Here is a 23,281-nt window from a genome sequence, read left to right as displayed (position 1 = left end):
CTGGTTATCTTAATTTGAAGAGATAATACTGCTCAGCTCCCAACAAGACTTACAAAGTGGGATTTAGACTCTATCTGAAAATAGAAAGAGAGAGAAAAAAGTTGCTTCTTAAATGTTCTTAATGTGCCTATTTTCTGTAGATACTTGGCAGTATTACATAATACCTACTAAGAGCAGTTTGACATGCTAATCAGAAAATTGTAAAAAATGTTTCAATTGGGAGATCTCTTTTTTTCTACTAAATATGAGCATTCTTTCATATATTATTATTCTATCTTTTACTAGTAGATTATTTTCATTACCGTGTAGGATTACTTATTATTTATTAGGTTTCATTCATTTATTTCACTAAAATGTCAACAGCAGGGCATTTGTCCCAAGCACTCTGCTAGCGGCTGGAGACATGGGATCAACTATAGATATGGTCTCTATCAACATGGAGTTGCTGTCCAATGAAGAAATAGGAGGAAGGGCTCAGTAATTGCATTTCACTGGTAAATATTCACTAAGCTCGAAATTGTGCGCTAAGCACTCATCTTTGTGGTACAGATACAGTAGTGAAAAGAGACCAAGCCCTTCCTGTTACAGATCTTTAATTCTAGTTGGGATAGAAAGAAGATGGACAAGTACGTAAATAGGCAACACGATTATTTTAGAAAGTGATAATTTTTATGAAGAAAACAAAACAAATAAATGGACCAGAAAATGATGGCTGAGGCACGTGCCATCAGTGGACTGATCGAGGCAGAATATTTTGAGCATTTGGCCTTTAACTTGACAATTTAAAACCAGAGGCAAAGACTTCTCTGAGATCTAAAGACAAGTCTTTTGGAAAGAGCAAACAACTGTAAGATAAGACAAACTTAGAAGTTTAGGAAATACACAGGAGACCAGTGCAATTAGAAACTCATAAATGAAGGACTAGCAGAAGCCACCATTAGGGAATTAGGGAGGAAACAAATCATGTAGACACATATGCCAAGAGAAGGATTTTGGACTTCCTTCGCTCTGTCCTTTCCTATTTTTATTTGTTCCTAAGTAAGTTCTATAAATTGTTTATTCAACTTTAAGTCAGAAAATCTTATTCGTTTTAAGAAGGTAATTTTCAAATATTTTGTATTTACTAATATTATACATAAAAATGAAATTCAAAAAAAATATATATATATATACATATACACATGTAAAAGGTACAAGTCAATATGTCCTACTTGAAAAAGACCTGGCAATATGTGACTCTCAAAAAGTTTTAGATCACCACCATAACTTACACACAGTACACACACACACACACACACACACACACACACACACACACAGTACACACACACACTCATTATAGATGTGTACATTTATATTGTATACACAAACTCATTGAAAACAAATGTAGCAGTCAAACAAATAAAGAATAACTATGGATTTAGGAATAGCTATTGATTTTATTACCTAGCAATCTTCTACTGAATGTCTATTATTCATTTTATTGAGGATAAAGTCTGCTTGAAATACTGAACTATTCCATTTTAGTGCAACAGATTTTAGATATCAGGCCTGTGCATGGGGACGATGAAGTGTGTTATAAAAAGGATTTAGGAAGTTTCTGGGCAGCAGGGTGACTGGCTATACAATGCACCGGTATCACCTACCAACTGTTCCACGCACGACTCTCCAAATGTACTGAGAGAGACCCATCACCCACAGTCCTGACAGGTGCTATAAAGCTTAGCTGCCCTTTACCGGTGAATGAAAATAAGCCCAAGCGGAGAACAGAAAGAGAGTTTAAAGAAGTAACGTGTTTTTAGGTGGCGAATATGAATTTTATATTTGTTTAACAAATAAAATTACAAGGAATATAATCTATATTAATCTATATTAACCCTAACCCTAACCCTAACCCAAATTCATAGGCTGGAAGACTGTATAGCAAATACGAGTGTTTATAAGAATCTTGTTGTGTGTACTGGTGATAGTCATATATATATATATATATATATATATATATATATATATATATTTTTTTTTTTTTTTTTTTTTTTTTTTTTTTTTTTTTCCCTGAGAAACATCCAAAATACATTTATATGGCACAAAAACTTCTTGGATGTTGAATAAGTCGGAGCCACTGAGCGGTTACTTTCCCCACACTGAAGCTTGTGTCTGTGGGATGCTAAGCGACAGAGTTGGAAATGGTTCATACCTGTTGTGTAGAATAGGAGTTTGGCAACCTATGCTTAACATGGTTACTTTGTCAAATTGTTTTTAGTTTTCGTTGATAATTATACAATTACATAAAGATTACATTGCAGGGAATGCATGCTGAACGTGGAATTTCTTAGAGGTTCTTTTTGAAAAGGAGAGTAGAGTGGTGAAATTATGAGGAGGAGACTAGGGTTGGTGTCACAGTTCCCAGGCTTCCTGTACATCCATGGTCCTTGAAGAGGGTTGGACATACCCTTGACCACGAGAGTAGCAGGATAAAATGGCGTCATAGCAGTTTGTTTAAAATGGAGCCACGTTTCTCTCCCATCAAAGTCAACATTCTCTAGAAAAGCATGGGTTTCTGTAATTATAGCACTCATGCAATAGATAGGCTGAAATCACCTAAATACATGTAAAACATACATAAACCTAAACAAAGAAGTATTTGAAATAAATAGAGGTCAGGGGACTTGCGATTTTTGAGAGCTATGAGGATTCACAGATAACGGGGTGGAGAGTAAGGGTAGGAGATAAGCAGGTTTCACGAATGGACCTTTATGCTGTCGATCACAGCGCTCACTGCAGGAGGCTCCGTTCAGAAGGGAAGGACGCTCCGACCCCTGAGGAGATCAGCCATTGGTTTCTTCAACATGTCAAACTCATGGAATAGTTAGAAATTTTTTTTTTTTTAACTACATTGTTATGTTGTTTTAGGTAACTGTATGTATTTTCTTGCTCAGATAAATATGTATATAGAAAGGGAAGAGCTTTGCTATATCAATGTCACTCAATTTGTTAAATTCTTTCCAAGTATGTGCTAACTGTTACCTAAGGACCTAGCAACAGAAATTATTTTTAATGGTGTAGGAGCTCCCAGCTTGTCGGGGGGGGGGGGGGGGAGAATATATATATATATTACATTTTACACTATATATAAAATGTGTAAAATGTAATATATTACATTTTACACTATATATAAAATGTGTAAAATGTAATATATATTTATAATATATATTATAAATATATATTACATTTTACACTATATACACACACACACACACACACACACACACACACACGGTGCCAGAAAAATGTGTACAAGTGGACACTTAGGTCAACGTTGCTCAAGCAGTCGTTCAGTGTGATCAGAAATGTCTAGAAACTGATGGAAACCACTCTGAGCACCTCTTGTAATTGCAGAAGTCAAATGTGACTTGTATCCATCTTTTGTTTACGGTGTATATTATTATAATTTTAAGACAGTTTTTTTTTCCTTTCTTGAAATGTATATACATTTTTGGCACCCTCTGTGTATGTATTTCAATTATTAAATATTGACTATGACTCAATGAATGAAGTAAAAATAGATTAATTTTGGAGTATATTGTAGGGAATAGAGTCGATGGAATTGTAACAGTTATATACAATGTCAGAGGGGTACTAAATTGGGGGACGGGGGTTGTCACTTTGTGAGGCATGTAAATATCTAACTATTGCATTGTTTTGTACACCTGAAACTAATAACAAAATTTAAAAAATAGAATAATTTCAAGGTCATATACTAGTAGATCGTTATCCTCAGATATTAGGGAGTTACATTGATGGTACCAGAAAATGCTAATGTCACTGACTAAAATTAGTGATACAAAAATGCCATTTAATTTTAACTACAATTTTAGATTTGTAGCTGTTAATGTAAAACTTTATCAATAATGTTTTTATACACCAAATTCTGGAGAGTGCAAAAAAAAACAACAACTGTTAAACTCATTTCATTGTCATGAAGCAAGACAAAAAATATATATTTTTTAATCATTATGTATTAGCCTATATTTATTTTTTTGGAGCTCAGTGCAAATGTTCTAAGAATATGCAAAACTTACAGAGAGTGAACTATAAAGCCTTTCCATGGGATGCACAAAGGTTCAAAGTCTTTATCCTCGAATCAGGGGTTTTGATCTCTTTGAGTCCCAAACTTTGGAGGCTTAGCCAACGGCAGTTGGATCAAAGCCTGTCTCCCTGAACTGTCCAAAAGAGAATGGTTAATCATGTTTACTCTAAGTGGGCAAGTGAGATACCAGTAGCATATCTCAAACTGATGAACGTAAAATTTCTACCAGAACGTGGTGAGAAAAGATATCTTTCCATAAGTTATTTTCAAAGAATGTGCCCATTTTGAATAGGAGAGTAGACTGGTGAAATTATTTTCAAAGAACGTACAGAGATACAATATTTTAGTGCCCTTTGGAACTAAAGAACAAATATGATTTGTGGTTTATGTGTTTATTTGAATTAACCCAAGTATAAAATGGTTTGATGTATGCAAATAGTATGAATATTATCCACCTTAAGGGCAGTTCCTTTTTATCAAAACCCAGAGAGAATGTGTTTTTCTAATAATATTTTCAGTTAGATCATTGAAAGAGATACATACAGCTGTAAATAAAATGTTTAATTTAAAATAATATAGTATTTCCTTCTTATTTAATTGGCAATAAATATCACATAATGAATACATAATACTTAAATTAAGTAGTTCTAATTCACGATCCTAGTGGTTTTCTAGAGAATGATATCATTTCATGGAAGCAAGTGAAGCAATTAATTGGTTTCTATTTATTAATCCTCTTCAGATGTAATGAAAACATAACAGCAAACAAAATCTATTTGCACTTTAATCTATGATTAATGCTGATATTACTGTTATATTCAAAGTTGCCTCATATTTCTAACAAATGTATGCAAATATATAATAATGATTTAGATAAAAATCCAAATTAAATCACTAGAGGCTTTAAATGGAAAGAGAAAATTATTTTTATTCATTTTTTCAATCAAAATTTATTTATTAACCTCATACTGTGCTTCAGATCCTGGAATAAGTTTGGAATAAAATGCATTATGTCCTAGCACTCTGAAAATTTTATTGTGGCAATTTTTCTATAATCTCGTAACTCTATTTGCTCAATCTATAGCCCTATTATTTTTTAACTGGATTCTGAATAAAACATCACAGGCTTTGTTTTGCTTGTTTCAATATTTCCAATAAATGTCACGTTTAGAAAATCTTCAGTATTATTCTCTCTCTTTTGTATCAATCATTTGTTTCAGATAATTTTTTTTATTTATAGTGACGTAACTATTTTTTTTTACACTAACTTTATTGTGGCAAAATTTGCATTTCACAAATTTCCCTCATTTACGTTGATTATTTCTTTGAGCTTCAGTAAACTTACACAGCTGTGCAGCCAGCACTGCAATCCAGTGTTAGGCAATTCCCTTCACTCTTAAAGGAATTCCCATCATCCCAACCCCAGGCCACCACTAAGCTGATTCTGTTTTTATAATTGTGCCTCTTCTTGAAATTTTGTATAAATGGAATCCTGCAATATACAGTCTTATGTGGCTGGCTTCTGTTTGAAATTTTCACATTGTTGCATGTAGAAATATCTATTCCTTTTTATTGAGTACTATTCTATTTTATTTCACTGATTTTCATAGTTTTCAGTGCAGAGGAATTTCATTTATTATGTTAAAGATGTTGTTAAATTTTAATTACCAATATTCCTAAGTATTTTATTCATCTCAAAGATTTGTGAAAGGAATTGTTTTCTTAGTTTCATTTTTGGAAGCTATAAGTGGTATACAGAATTACAATTGATTTTCCTAACAGTTGCCACAAATCCCGTGACCTTATTAAATTTGCTTATTGGTTATAGGAGGACGATGTATAAATCCTTCCTGAATCTTTAGGAATCTCTACATATACGATCATGTCATCATTGAATCAAACAATTGCTCTTCGCCCTTTCCTATCGCTATGCCTTTCCGTTCTGTGACTTACTACATATGCTAGAACCTCCAATGAACATTGATTTGGAGTGACAAGAGTGAATGGACATCTCCACTCTTCCCAATCTTAAGGGGAACGCACTCAGACCCTCACCGTTAAGTATTATGTTAGTTGTGTGATTTTCATAGACGCTCTGCATTAGGTTAATAGATTGTTGGTATATATATTTCAAGTCATGAATGGATATTGAATTTTATCAAATGTTTGTTCTACATCTATTGAGACTATCTTATGTTTGTTTCTCCTCATAGTCTTTTAATGTGGTGTATTACATCAGCTGATTTTTGAATATCAAAATAAACGTGTATTTCTGGGTTATTTATAGTAGTATTGAGTTATTTAAATTCCAGATACTTGGAGATTTCCCATGTTCTTTCTGCTACTGATTTCTGACTTTAATCCAATGAGATTGGAAACTATGCCTAATTTTACTAATTTTAAATGCAGTGATATTTGTTGTATGACTTAGCATTTGCTTTATCTGTAGGATATGCTGTATGCACGTTGGTAAGACCACATGCACTGATAAGAAAGTGTATTCTGCTGCAGTTAGTTACAGGTCTTGGTTGAGAATTGTTGGCTGATAGATTTTTTTTTCTTTCTTTATGCATTTTAAGCATGTTATTCCACTGCCTTTGTTTTTTTCCCCTGAGAAGTCATCCTTTTTTAATTACATTGTTTTCTCCTGTACATTAGGAGTTAAAGTCTTTTGCTAATTTCTCTGTTATGACTTTCTGCTGTTTGACTGTTACGTGTTTTGGTGTGTATGTGTGTTTGTTGAGATTATGGGGTCAATGAATTAATGTCTTAATTCAAATATCAGAAGTTTTAAGCCGTTGTTTCATCAGGTAATGTTTCTGCCATTTTTAATATCTTCTCCTTCTGGGGCTGCCATTAAACTCATGTTGAAATACTTGATTGTGTCCCTTATGTCTGTGAGCCTCTGATCATTTTTCTTTAAATTTCCTCCGCCCCTTTTTTTGAATTAGATATTTTCCACTAATCTATTTTCATGTTCATCAGTTCTTTCTTGTGCCATTTCAAATCTGCTGTTAAATATACCTGGTGAATTTTTTGTTTAAATTATTGTATTTTTGATCTGTGCAATTCCATTTTATTCCTTTTTATAGTTTGTGTTTTCTACTGAGATTCCATATATGTTGGCTCATTTTTAAGATAGTTTATTCTGTATAAACACAATAATAACTGCTTTGAAGTCTTTGTTTGCGAAGTCAAATACCTGAAACCCGTAATGGTCAGTCTCTAGAATTTTGGGGTATTTATTTGAATGTTTAATAATTTGGGGTTGAAAACCAAATATTTTAGGTAATATATTGTACCAACTCTGATTTTTAAAATGATTTTTTCTGAAGGTGACTTTTCTTTAAGTAACTGCAGAATCTTTTCTCCCATTATATTCACACACTTACTTAACTTCTTAGATTTTTCTTTAACCTATTATGATTTTTCTTTAGCCTATTTCCCCAAAAGTTGCCTCTGTATCTGCCTAATTGATAGGTCATACAAAGGTTTGGACAGAGATTGCACTCAATATCTGTCAATTCTGCTCATAGGTCTGTGGGTGAGATAACACATTCAAAGTTGCAGTCAGCTCTCAAGATTTCCTTGGCTTTCACTTTTCAGCATCTTTCCTGGCGTCTTTCCTTGCATGTCTCTTCTGGTAGACAAAAATCTCCTGGTTGTAAAACATGGTCTTTGAAGTCTCCGTTTCCTGGAAATGCACTTAATGTAAATCATCTCCTTTTAGTAAGGCCGTGTTATATGCTCCATCCAGACACATGGGATGACCAGTACCTATTTCGTAAGGAGAAAGGCTATGCTCACAAAAAATGGTAGATCATAGATTGAGGAGTACTAGCTATAGTGAGGATTTTGGAATTCTTAACTCTCGAAGCGATGCTTTGTATCACCCCAGAACTCCTCCAAGAAGGAAAATATGCATTGTGTCCTTTCTAACTCTTACAGTCATAAGACACAATTTTGCATTTAAGTTACGATGCATCCAACTATTTTTTTCTCATTGCTTAAGGTACATTAGCTGTGCTTCTGAACATGGGCCACTAAGTCTCTCGAGGACAGAAACAGCACGTCTTCTCTTTTGGGTAACAATTCCTTACAAGCACCTATCACCTTGGTACCTAACACTGGACTAGATTACCTTAACTCAATTAGGAAAAAAAAAAAGTTAAGTCTTTGGTGTATTCCTATAGAAAGAACTTATTGATACACAATGGATTCCTTGTGTTTATCAAATTGCACTTTCATGGGCTTTTCATCTTTTTCCCTCAATAAAAATTTATATCTTTGGAACCAGTCTGGTGAATTGCAGAGGCTAACACTTTCGGTATTCAAATATATACTCTTTTTTTAATGTTGGTTGGGTTACTTTATATCAAGAATACACTATCAATTAACTAGAAGTTTCTAAGAGGCCAAGACTTGTAGTAAATTGTAGCTTCTCTGAACCATGAAACCAATAAATACCTACCCATCACCGCCACCTAGTACCGTTGTCTCTGCTTATCTTTCCCCAAGGAAAGATCCAGTTTTTCAAGAGCCCCTGAGATAAACAGCATTTAAATAGTGATGCTTTACTTCTGCTTACCCATGGGTTGTCACTACATGCAAAAGGTGAAACGAAGTACAAACTAAGGTCACACTCCTTAATTACAATTAAATATAAACATAATAGCAATAATAATGTTTCCAGTTCCTAATAGACTCTAACATAAAGGTCATCCAAATGTTAGTAATGAATCTAACAAATTAGCATAGTGTAGTTTGGAATGTATTCAGAAAAATTGTATACCTTATTAAGCCCAATTATTACAGCAAGATGCTTACCTGTAACCAACAATCTATATTTCACAATACTTTTGGATTCTCAGAACCTAAAATCCAGAAATAAGAACTACGTACAAATCGCAATAGAATTTCCGGAAACTTATTCACCCTACAATGTGGGGGGAACATTTTTTTTTTTCCATTTTTATGGTCAACAATAGAATTCAGTGTAACATGGAATACTATTATTATCAATTGTGTGAATAGCTATAAATGATTGCAACAGACATCAGTAGTTCTCTACCCAGATCCTCTCCATGCCTCTTTACATCTCATGGCACCTTTTCCTCTGCTTCGTTGTGCTTTTGCTTCCAGAGGTCAACACCTTCTCATCTTCAGAGGCCTGCCCTTGAGCTCAAAGCACCTGGAAATTTCCATTCCCCTGGGGCAATCTTTAATATTTGACTCCCCTAAATTTTGTATTTCCCCTGCAGGATAAGGGAGCTTGGCTTGAACACAGACACTTGAGTGTCTTCTTCCTCTTTCTGGAGCGCTATACTCGTCCCAGGTTTTCCTAAGAGTACTTCTTGGTAAGTCACATGGACGACCATCTGCTTCTCTGAGTTTCTTTTTGGAACCTTGACAATGGTAGATAAAAACTTACAATGTATATGCCCTGGATGTTACATAAATCCCAATTCAACCTCACCTAGAGTCTGCAGATCACCCACAACCAGGGATTTCAAGAGTACAGTTGTAGACTTTTCCATCAAAATTTCACCTTTTCTCATAAACCCGATTTGCCTGTGTTCACATGTTCAGGTCTGCTTCTCCCTCCAGGTACCTCTACTACTTAACCAGAGAGGTTCTTGGATCTTTGCTTATCCTCTCGCTTCAAGTATTGGCTTTGAGTAGAGTCTCTGCTTGTTTCATGCAAGCTTTGTTTCTTTCACGATGCTGCACCAGTGTTTTCTGCCTGCTTATGAGTTGCAGGATGATTGCAGGTACCACGTCACATTGCTTTTTTATTATTATTATTAATGCCTGGATAGCTGTTTACTACCTTTAGTTGGCCTTCTGCTTGTCTATGTATTAGAGTTGTAAATCTTTTTGAATGAATCATTTTCTGTATGTAGCAATGGCAGAAAAGTATTGCCCTCACTGTTTGGAACAGTATCATTTCTTAAACATCCGCCTGGAAACCTCATCTCATGAACATTTTGCTGACGCCCATCATGTTTAATATTTGAAGCAACAATGGTTTTATCCTCTTAGACAATCAAAGATTTTTTTGAAAATCTTTCTTGGCTTTACGGTCACCAGAGTTCATTTGATTCATGCGCAACCTTAAATCTCTTCTGGAACCAAGTCTGTCTAACCAAGGTTTATAGTCAAGGGTTTGCCTTACAAACTTGGATACGGCTCCATCCGTTTCCATTTCACACCCTTGAGATAATTGCTTGGAATTCGACTTCCTCAAATATCGTTATTGACTCTGTGATATTGTTGCTGAAGTTCTGAATTAATTAGTGTTTCCACAAGACATTTTTAAATCTGGCTTCTCATTTACCTCTCTTTTCTGTCTTCTTATCCTGTCACTTGACATTTCGTTATTGTGACCTTCTCAATTAAACCCACAGCCTGTGGCAAAGATTATGGAAGAGTATTAGGGAATTAAAGGTTTAGATTGGTGTATTTACCAAGTCTAAGATAATCAGAAATCAAGATGTGTCTTAATTTTTGCTACATTTAGTCCAGTCAGGAACACACTGAAATTGAGGTGTTTGAGGCTTTACAACAGGTGTATAGAATTGCCTCGAATATATAATTTAAGAGAAGAGGGCTCTGGACATAAGATGCTGAAAGAAAAAAAATTCAGAATAAAAAAATTATAAGACAAAACTAAAAAATTAGACATACATATTTAAAGATATCTATAGTTCTTCCTTCTAGAAGAGAAATATTAATCTTAAATTTTCAGTAACTTTTTCATCTGTATACTTATGTTTATTATATCAAGCAATTCAGAATATACTTGAAATGGCTTACAAAATAAATATGTATTAATTTCTATGTTTATATATTAATATATATTTATAAATAATTAATTTGTATTGTGTGTGATTTATAGATTAATATATACATTTATGTATAATTTATGTGCAATTGACTTATATCATATTAATTTACCTATATAATTAATATGTGTGTGTTTGTGTATATATATATTCACTAAAATAATTTTAAAATAGTAAGTGTCCACGTAACTCAAAATAGTAATAGGATTTTTTTCTAAAGTGTCAGAGACAGTACAAGTCAACCCTTCAACTTATTTCCGATTCTGTTGTACTAATGGTTTGAAATATGTAGTTTTTTGAGTCATCTACTATATAGACAAAAAATAAACTCTTGGTAGTAAACGAAGTCACTTTCAAGTTGGTAAAAGAGTAATATAGAGAAATCAGTGTTTACAAAACTACAATAGTGCCTAACAAAAGCATTCTGGATGGACGTTCAGATGGACACAGAACTGTCAGACAGAGGGCCGCTGCACCTGAGGCTGACACTAGATCTATTGATTCAAAATCACCCTGCATTCTGGAGATGAGACGATGCTTCTGCTATCGTGTCATCACCCCAACTGTGTCTCAATACCCGATAATCTAAAAACAGACCCCGGAACGATGCCACAGATAACCATTATATTTCTAAAATATAGCTTGCTTATAAATACAAGAAGAGGGAAAAATAAAGAGAAGAGAAAAAAAGAAAATAAAGCGTGGAGGGAGAAATGCAACTCATGGTTAAAAATATATACATATCCTTTCCCTCACTTTCTTATTCAAATGTTATAATGTGCATCCAAGCAGCAGAACCTAATTTTTACCCAGATTTGGGGCTCTAAAGTAATTTAGACAACCTCAACAAATAGAAGGAGGGTGGAACAGATATTTAGATAATTGATAATATTCTTCATAAAGAGAAAAAGGATGAATACAGTCATGCTGTATTTAAAACACAGAAGAAAGAGATAAGTAACATAAAATATGAGTAACATAAAATATACGAGTAAACATCTGTAAACAGTGAGTAGAAGTTTTATGCTATTAAGGGAACATCCTTTCCCCCTGAAAAATTATTGTTTTAAGGATAAGACATATATATTGACTATGATCAAAAACTGAAAACAAGGTAACTGCAACTAAGACGATATGATTGTTGTAAATATCCAGGTTACTCCTGACTGAAGATAAGAAAGAATTTCACTGATTTATTTAGGGCAGCAGGTCTATTTTAGAAGTTTTAATTTTTTTAGTAAAAGAAAAATATAAACCCAATCTAAAGGATTATTAAGGTCATTGGTGTGTTTTTCTGTTTGACATACCTTAAACAAAATTCTTTTTTCTTCCATTTTTATTGAGATGTAATTGTCATATAACACTGTATTAGTTTAAGATATATAGCACTATGATTTGATATAGGTATATATTGTGACAGGGTCACAATAAGTTTAGTTAATATCTATCACCTCACATAGTCACAAACTTTTTTCTTGCGATGGGAACTTTTAAAATCGACTCTCTTAGCAACTTTCAAGGATATAATACATTATTATTAACTCTAGTCACCATGCTGTACATCATATACCCAGAACTTCTTCTCTTATACCTGAAAGTTTGAACCTTTTGATCACATGATAGATGTGGAGAATTTGGGAGCATCAAGGGAAAATACAATCATGCAAAAGTCTGTTAAGACTGAGTGAATGAGAAATGTAGAAATGAATAGATATTGATGAAAGGTTGCCAAGTAGAGTTTGAGATTGTGACTGATAGATGAGTCAGCGATATAGTCATGCTAGCCCATGGCTGAAATAAAGTAAAGATTCAAGTCAGTTTACTAGAGAAAGTATAATAATGGCGACGCTTGATTTACCGTAATAGATGTAATGTTTATAAAGGATATATACAATAAAATTATAACATTGTGTTAAAATTACTGAGGACGTTCATATAAAGTGACAGGGCCCAGGTGATGTAAGCACCCATTACAGAAGAGCTCGTGAGTGAACAAAATCCTTCACAGAGTGTATTGTAGAAATCTAATTTAAAAATATATTTAATCTTTTAAAATAAATAAACTATGATTCATGTAAATTCTCTGTTCATCTCTATTGTTATACTGTCACATTTGATTCAGTGTTCGTAGGAAGTCATTATAGCGAAGACAGTTTTGAGAACTACTAATAGAAATAGTGATAAATCAGTGTATTAAAATTCTGGAAAATACCTACGTATTATTTTTCTCTCAAACACTAAAATTGATTAGTCATTTCAATATATATTTATTAAATTACTTGTAGTATAACTTTCAAAATGAACATAAGCCTTTCCCTGGAATTTCTCCAACGTCTAGAAGTAAATTTAATTTCTACTGTTAATGTAATCATAGGCAGTCATTTTCCAGGTAGTTATAACATTACTTTAGTCTGGTAACTCATAAAAAAATTAAGCTTATTATAAAAGAAATGTTAAGGTATTATTCTATCAAGGTCACTTTCTTTAAATAAGGCTATATCTAAATTACTATCCTGTACAATTTCAATATAAAAACAACAAACTGGAAAAAAAAAAAGGTAACAATAAAACTAAAAGTAGAGAAAGTAAACAAAAAAATCAAAGGCAAATAATCCTTTGTGAAAATAACAATAAAGTAGGCAACTCTCCTATAATGTTAAAATCAGAGAGATGGAAATCAAAAGGGAAGAAAACGAAAATGAGAAATAAGACATAAATATCAATAGAGAAGAGATTAATATAATTCTACAGTTTGCAAATGCATGGTAATAAATGTGTAAGTGCTGAGGAAATGATGGTTTCTTAGCAAATACGTATAATACTTATGAATATTTTGAATATTGTGAATATCGACAAGAAGGAATATAAAAACTTTGAGACCAGTGCAGGGATGGAAATTAAAAAAATCTATTTTAAAAGACACTAAAAATAGGGGGCTTTTCCGCTGTGTTCTATCTACAGTCTTAATAATAGAATACATCTCTTGGGCTGAAAAGACCGGCGTTTCTCCTTTCCTACTAATTCATAGCTGGAACAACCAGTTGTATGCCTGGAGTTTATGACTTATGTGCCACTGAACGTGGGTGAAGCACCACACTTTAAATGTGTGACAAATGTGGAATTTAATTTAAGCAAAATAAAACAAGTGTTTCAGTTGATAAATATGATGGTATTTCTGAATGCTGACCCAGAAGAAAATAATGGTAGACTCCTATGTCCCAGTACTATTTTAAATAAATCCCCAAATGACTTAAGATATTAATAATAATACAAAAAACTTACAAGAGAGGAGACTACATGTGCACTATGGGCATAAGAAAGACCTTTCTGTCTCATAAGCAACGAAAGAAAAGAACATGCATATTTTGCCATATTAAAAATTAAAAGTTTTGGGAGGAGGGGGGTTCACACAGTGTGAGGGATATAAGTGATAAACGTCTGAGTATTACTTTGTCTTGTGCACCTAAAATTAATTTTTAAAAAATTAAAAGTTTTAATGATAAAAATAAAACATCCAACTCAAATCATGAACAAAGACCGAATACTTGCAAAGCAAAAGCCTTAAACTAAAATGAAAACATTTTGAAAATTTGCCAAAGCATATTTACAGAAAAAAAAAAAGTAATGGCAATACATGTATGAAAATAATCTCTAATTTATTAGTAACCAATGAAATGTAAAGTTTCCAAAAACAGCCTCACGCCTTAATTGGTCATTATTGACAGAATCGTGGATAAAGGTAATAAACCAACAACTACCATCTGTCAGTTTTGGGTAAGTGCTCAACTGAGGAATAATTCGCAGTAAGTGTCTAGCAATGAGATGGCAAGAGAGATCTGTTTTGTTTTCAGATAAGGTAATCAGGAAGAGCCTGTCCAAGGAGGGAGGGAAAGGGGTAGGAGCAGTGACACACTGGGATGTCAGGCTGGCCAATCATGGCCACCCGTTGAGAAGAAAGGACCGCTGAGGACTCTGACACTTTATTAAGTCTGAGGTTAGCGAATGAAAAGTTTCTTCAGCCACATCCTGTACCTTCACTGTGTCTAAACAGCACTCCTTCTGTAAAAAGTCACCTGAGCTTTGCTTTTGCCAAAGGATGTAGGGCATCTGTTTTCCTGGAGGCCAGATTCATCACCATTATAATTTAGATTGCTTAGTAAATAAATAAATAAATAAATAAATAAATAAATAAATAAATAAATAAATAAAGCACATGGGTACCTGGGGGTGAATCTTTCAACAGACAGCTGTACGTAGGAACATTGAAGGCACTGAGTGTCAGGAAGCTCAGGGATTTCTACGGAGACCAGGGTGATGGGAGCAGATCATACAACTGAGAATGATGTGAGATGTGAGATCCGAGAAGGAGACACAGGCAGACTCAGGTGGGCCCTCGGACATACGGAAAGGACTTGATATTTAAGTCCTCAGAGGATTTTGAGCAAAGGAATGGCAGGTGTGGCTTAGATTTATTGCTAAGTGAGAAAAGCAAGTGACAAAGCCAAGTGTGAAATATGTTACTGTTTCTGTTTAAATGTATGAGAAATTACACGGAATCCCTCCCAATGTGTAGATTTGCATGAATGGAGAGAAAGGTGGGGAAAGGGTTGGTGGGGTTGGGATGGAAAACTTCATCTGTAGTTTATGCAGTGTCATTTGTCACAGTGAGATGACATTATTCTTGTCATTTAAAAACCACCCGAAAAGGATGTGTGAGGAAGTTTAAATATCATCAGCCATAATTAGAGTTGAATAAAAAAATACAGGAAAGCACCGGATATTAAAAAGGATAATTAATTCAGAATGTTGGCTGCAGTTTGAACGAATACTATAGTGAAATGACTCTTACAACTAAAAGATGAGCAATTACATTTGTATTTAAAGTATTTGTATGATGCTAATTACAGTGCACCACTTTTTAGGAATCACATACTTAATCTCTAAAAATCAACCTAGGTCATATTTAGGAATTTGAATTTGCCGTTAGTTTAAGTCTCAGTTTCTGAAATCAACATTTCTGGAATCAGCGTTTTCCACTCTGTGGCTTGGCTTTGCCCATAATATTCTTTGTTCTAACATTAGTCAAATAAGAATGATATTTATCTGTCTCCTATGGGATTGCTATAAGGATTAATTAGGTAATGTTTACAAAATGTTTTGAAGATTAAAAGCGCCAAGTATTATTATGCTTACTGCTTCGCTACTGACTCCTCTGTGTTCCAAAGGACTTAATCTATTCCTTGGCTGGCAATCAACATTGCAAATCGTCAAGCCATCCAAAATGGCTTTAATCTCTAGCACACTGAGGCTAGCAGAGTTTCCTTTGAAATTATCTCACTGCATAACAAGAAGCCCTTTTACGATATGTCACCCAACTTAATAACATCTCCCTAGAATATAGTTCAATCAGATCTCAAGTACCTTAAATAATTTCTCCAGGGATTACTTCATTTTGTCTAATAAACATAGCTTTAGTGGAATGCCTACGGAAGCATAATCAGCACATTTCAAAGAACTTGCAAGAGACCCTGTGAGTCATCAAGCTATCATGTGATAAAAATAATTTATTTAGTCATTACTTACTATAGTGATATTTCAGGTATGATCTTCAAACTTTAATTGAGACAAAAACCCTGTCTCCATTCCCAGTGATAACAGTTTCCCCCAAACACCTTCCTCATTCATTCCTATACTCATTCAAATATGCAGAGTGCCAAAAAAAATGTATACACATTTTAAGAAAGGAAAACTATTAAAATTGTAATACTCAATGTATACCGATAACAAAAGATGAACGCAAGTCACGTTTGACTTCTGCAATGACAAGAGGTGCTCAAAGTGGTTACCATCAGCATCCAGACACTTCTGATGATGGCGAACTACAGCTTGAGCAACTTTGACCAAAGTGTCCACTGTATACATTTTTTTTTGCATCCCTGGCATATATCTTAATTCTATCCCAGGCATTGTTTCTTAGGTGGTGGCTTTAGATAATATGTTAGAGTCTACTTTAATGACAAAAGACTGCACAAAATTTGGAAAGAATATTATAAAAAATGCAAAAATAATGACACAGATATGCAATAGTCTCTCATGTTATACAAGAATATGAGATCAAATTTATAATACATTTATGTCAGCTAAAAGTAAACTTGTATAAATATCAAAAATCAATTCAGGTTAAAGATAGTTTGGAATTTTTCATAAAACACCCAAGATTTACTATAACGTGTGAGTTAATAGCTACAGCAGTTTTCCAATCCCCCTTACTGCAGCATCTCTTTGCAAAGCACCCACATTCCTTTTAAATGACTATATAATTTATTCTTTTTTTTATTTCTGTGTGAGTTCCCAAGTTTTGCAATTAAAAATATTACTGAAGAAGAAAAATAGATACTGATGATCCCTTTAGTCTGCCATCTTTCTATCAACTCCTGACCACGTTTTCATCCACGTAATTTAACATTACACGGAAGTGAGTATGTGGTAACATGTAAACCTGTTAGCGGAATGTTGGCTCATCAGTAAAACCATTTCTTCTCTCATGTACCATTGCACTATCAAATTTGCTTAATGAAGTTTACAGAACTGCTATCACTACATGTGGGACACGACATACCTTACTTTGACAGTGCACCATAAATACATATACAGCAGTGTACCACATAACGATGTTTTGGTCAGCAACAAACCACATGCAGGACAGTGTTCCTCTAAAATTATAATGGAGCTAAAAAATCCCTACCCCAGCAACACCCTAGCCCTCCTCACATGGTAGTGTTTGTTATCTGCTTAAAAACAAATCTAGGATGACAAAAGAGACAAAGCAAGCAAACCACTGTGGATATATTTCTGAAAAACAGTGCCACGTCCTCAGGAAGAGCCTCAGGCAGGTCCTTCAGGGGGTCTTCCAGAAGAAGGCAGTGTGGTCACAGGAGATGACAACTCCATGCCCGTTGTTGCCCCAAAGAGGTGGAGGTGGAGACAGTGAGGCTGGTGGTCCTGACCCAGTGTCAGCCAAGGCTAATGTGTGTGTCTGGGTCTTAGTGTTTAATAAAAACGTTCAAAAAGAAAAAAAAAAAAAAAAAAACTAAAATAGAGGAAAGCTTATGAAGCTATAAAGAAATTCTTTTGTACAGCTGTATAACGTGTGTTTTAATTGTTGTTACAAAAGAGTTGAAATGTTTAAAAAATTAGAGTTTATAAAGTAAAAAAGTCACAATATGATCTAAGGTAATTGAGTAACAAAGATAGAAAACTATTTTGTATCAAGTGAGTGCAGCCTATGTGTGCAGTGCTTACAAAGTGGCCAGTGAGGGACAGTGATGTCCCAGCCTTCACATCCACTCACCACTCACTCACCAACTCACCAGTACTGCAGGCTCTGTTCATGGTAAGAGCCCTACACAGGTGTTGCAATTCTTACCTTTTACACAGTATTCGTACTGTATCTTTTCTGTGCTTAGATGTGTTTATATGCACAAATGTCATTATGTTACAACTGCCTACAGTATTCAGTACAGTCACTCAATGTGCAGGTTTGCAGCCCAAGGGCACTAGGCTGCACCATTTGGCCCAGGTGTGCAGAGGGCTGGGCCATCTAGGTGTGTGGAAGTGCCTCTGTGATGATCACATGACAAAATCACCTAACAACACAGTCTTCAGAACATATTCTGTTACTAAGCAACACATGACTGTAATTCTTTATCTTCTTGTTTGGCACCTGATCGTGCAGCCTATTATTTACAGATAGAGTATCTGTTAATAGAATCTGGGTCTACAATGACGTATAGAGTGGAATGCAAGAAGTCGCATCTATTTTTTATACTAATTGAAAGTTGTGTGGATATCGATTGTTAATCTTTTATAATGGAAAGCAAAAGTGACTGGCATATAAAATCAGAAAATATCGGGATATCAGTCCATTACACTGCATGTAGATGTACACTACAATGACTTACAATAATAATAGGACATATTATTTAGGGGATTGTTGTAATAGGCTTTTTATAGATTTTAATAAGCTCTACAGTTATATTTTACTTTTTTTCTTTTTAATTAGATTGCAACATTAGATAACCTTGGGAAGATTGTATTGGGACATGTTTCAGGAGTGGTGCTAGGCTATGAAAAAAAATCTAACAATTCACTTTAGTAGTAGCATATGCACAGGATAAGGGATATGGTCTGGAAAATATCAACATTTAAGGAAATGAGTAGTTGCAACAACAGCAAAGGAGAATGAGAAACAAGGACCACTCGGATGGTGTCAAATTAGGGGCCACGCAGAGGCAAGAATGGAAAGTGATTTGAGGAAGTGGGTAGTGGTTATTCACATAATCTTAAACAGATTTTTAAACAAAACATAATTGGTGACTTTGGCCGTATGCCTTCATTGTTGAAGCCAAGGAGGAAGGGAAAAGTAGGCTGCTTATGGCATAGGAAGCAAAAACTGAAGAAAACTGAAGAATGAATTATAGGTGAGGAAGTGGAGACAATACATATAGACAGCTTTTCAAAAGCATGTCGGTGACCAGGAGAGAGTTCAGACAGTGGGTTCATAGATGTGCCTGACTGAATGTGATGGTTAAGTTTATGTGTCGACTTGACTGGGCAAAGAGATGCCGGGATACCTTGTTAAACATTATTTCTGGGTGTGCATGTGAGTGTGTTTAGGGAAGAAATTTGTAATCGAATTGGTGACCTGAGTAAAGCAGATGGCCCTCCCCAGTGTGGGCTGGCATCATCTACTCCACTGAGGGCCTGAGTAGAACCGAAATGTAGAGGAAGGTTGAATTCTCTCTACCTGACTGGAAAATCAGTCTTCTCCTGCCATCAGCACTTCTGGCCTTGGGCCTTCAGACTCCAACTGGAATCCACACCATCTGGCGTTCCTGGGTATCCAGCTTGCAGGTGGCAGACCTGGGTCTTAGCAGTCTTCATGATTGCCGGAGTCAATACCTTAAAATAAGTCATATATATATATATATATATATATATATATATATATATATATATATATATATATACACACACACACACACACACACACACACACACACACACACGGATTTTTTTATTGGTTGGTTGCTTGACTGGTTGGTGGTTCCTGGACCTCCAGTCTGGGTCCCCATGGAATAAGGATTCCAGCGTGTGTAACAGAAAGCTGATACATGTGTGATATGATAATACCTGTGTGATTATCATAAGAACGTATGGTTGATCTAAAATAATGCCAGCCAATTTTTTTTTTTTTGGTTGTTTGTACAAAATCAAGGAAAGTGAAGTCATTTTCTTTGTCCAGAAGATTAAAGGTGCAACCAAGGAAGGTTCTCGACTCAGAGTATCAGTTGATGAAGGAGGACTTTTACAAATAAAATATTGCGACAAGCGTGTGAGGAGGAGAGGAGGGGAGGCTGGAAGAGTAAGAACTTTTCTCTGTAATTATGTTGCTAAAAGCTCAGATTTTAATGTATTAGGAATCAAGGCAACTGGTTCTGGTTCTTCCTGATTGACCTTCTAGGCAAACTAGTTATTTTTGTTTGATTTTTTTTTTTTTTTTTTTTTTTGGTGAAGCCAGTGATGGGTTCATTCTACTGTTGTCTCTTCTTTAGTATGTGTGTGAAATAATTTCATTTTTTTCTGAATAATCTCCTTTTTATCACATTTTTTTCAATTACAGTTTGACGTTCAATATTATTTTATATTAGTTTCAAACATCTAGCATAGTGGTTAGACATTTATATGATTATGAAGAGGTTCCCCCAGTTAGTCTAGTACCCACTTGGCACCAGACACACTTATTACCATATTATTGACGATATTCCCTGTGCTGTACTTTACATCCCAGTGACTACTTTGCAACTACCAATTTGTACTTCTTAATCCCTTCCCCTTTTTCACCCATCCCCCAACCCCTTCCCATCTGGCGACCATCAGCTTGTTCTCTACATCTATGAGTTTGTTTCTGTTTTGTTTATTTTGCTTTTTAGATTCAACTAGTTCTATATCGTCAGTGCTGGCAACAAAGTTATAATTCCTACACTCTCATAAATACTTCTGATATTTGAACCTCCACAAGGCACCATCAATAGAAGTTTGGAAAGGGTAGAGGCGACAGTAAAACCCCATAGACAGGTTTGGCTTTTGTGCTCACCTGTCCTAAGTCTGACAGTCAGCAACTTGGCTGCTGTCCCTGGTTCCACAGTGATATTACGGCCACAGAGCTGAGAGCTGTAAGGGTCTTTATCAGATAATTATTCCTACACAACCCACCGCCCCGAAGCTCAGTGACTGAAGACCATAAGCATTTCTCGTTGCTCACAAGACTGCAGGTTGGCTGGGCATTTCTTCCGATCTTGGCCAGGCTCCCCTTTCCATCCACGTGCAGCACAGTGTGGGTGGATGGCTCCAGTGAGACCAACTGGTCTCCCTCTCGTGTTTTGAAATCAGCAGCGGTCTGCTTGGTCGAGGGTGCCCTTGGCTTAGATGAAGTGGCCGAGTGACATCTTATCTTCCAGCAGACTCACCTCGGCTTGTTCATGTGGTGGTTGTCAGGACCTGAGAGAAAAAACAGTAAACGCAGGAAACGTCTAGAAACCTAGGCTAGAACCAACACGTCTTCACTTCTGCCACCTCCTATTTACCACAATAAGTCACAAAGCCAAACCAGATTCAAGGGTAGGGAAGTAACTCCTTGATGGGAAGGAGTAGCTCCATTGACAAGCAGAAAGCAATAAAGATCGTGGCATATTTGGAATAAGTCCTCTACAGGGGGGTTAGGGTTTAACCGATAAACTGAGACGCATTAAACCTTTTTAAGAGTATATTGGATTCAAAGTCTATTGGAATCAAGCAGCTCCAAACCGGGGTGGGTAGGAGCACTTTGACCCATAGGACAGAGGGCAGACTTAGAGAGAGAAGGTGTGGAAAGAAAGAAAATATAATATCGGTTGGCTGCAGCTTAAAGCCTAGTTGACCAATTGTGATCGGCTGTCTTTAGTGTTTTCATTTTGTAACTTTCAGGCTTTTACAAGCTTCGATTTTAATTTATCTGTAGGGTCCCTCACCGCGTGAGAGGCACCTCTGTCTATTGGCTTCTTTATTTAGTTAACGGATAAGGGGCTGCTCTTGTTAATGAGTGTCCACCAGTCGCCCTGGTGTAAGAAGAATGCAAGGGAACCGCCCCCTCCACGGTTCTAACAGATGGAGCCAGAAGGTGAGCAGAGAAAGCTGGTGGACCTGTGGGGATGTGTACAGCTGGGACAGGTGTCCACACGACAAAAGCTATCGTGTGAGCTGCAGCTGGCTTTGAAGGAAACAATAGTGCATCCTACAATATGGCAGGGAAGACAGAAAAACAACTGAGACGCAGATGAAAGTGGTGACATCTCAAATGCTGTTAGTGTAACCTCCAGAAAACTCAATAATGTGTTTTTTATGTTCCACTCCCCACTAACATGGCTGGTATTTCCATAAGCCATTAGATACTTCGCATGAAATTCAGCAGGGCTGAAAGTAGAAAATGGAAATATTACAGAATGGAATTGGAGTTGTAATCGGATATGACTGAAAAATAACTACAAATAGCAAAACTTCACTAGACGTGACCAAGTTTTTGGGTCATTGTGCATCAGACAGAATCAGGTATACAAAACCTAATGAAAATTCAATTATAGAGAAATAAAGTTACATTTTTTTTAGGCATCCCAGTTTTCAATTGTGAAGTGATCATTTCACAATTCCACCAAAAATCCTGTACGAAGGAAACATGCATAAAATTGGTAAGGAATTTGGGAGGAAATTTGTTAGAACTAGTTATAGCAAAGCAGCCCTATTTCCGAACTTAAAAAGAAATAAATGTGCCCTGGAATTTCAACCTTGGTCAGAAGACCCTCTCAATTCATGTACAGTTGGATTTACCTTTGGTCGTAGATAATCCTAGGAACAGAAAATATCAGATTCAAAAATTGCCTGATGGGGTGGGGTGGGGGCCAATGACGTGATGTAATAATATCAAGGGGGCACGACACTTAGAAATCCAAACTAGGGCAACAGCCCTAGGACTGCTATTAAGGTTCTTTACAATTATTGAAGACAGATTTACAGTGAGGTACAACCTTCCATTTGCTCTTCACCTACAATAACGAAGATTAGAGTACCTGTGGTCTTCGCCAAACCCTGTCCTGGCAGTGTGACAACAGCTTCTTCAAGTTCGTACCTTTCCTCTGTGTGAGTGCTACTTGGACACGAGGGTCTGGCCTCGTGTGTGACTCAGGCCGGTCACTTCAGAAGTGCTTAGCTCATTTCCCTAAGTTCTTTCTTCTGTGCACTTTGTTCTGGTCTCTGT

This window comes from Rhinolophus sinicus, chromosome 6 (genome assembly GCF_057876585.1).
Source record: "Rhinolophus sinicus isolate RSI-liver-muscle chromosome 6, RSI-T2T, whole genome shotgun sequence".
Lineage (NCBI taxonomy): Eukaryota > Metazoa > Chordata > Mammalia > Chiroptera > Rhinolophidae > Rhinolophus > Rhinolophus sinicus.
Note: the sequence above shows the minus strand (reverse complement) of the source record.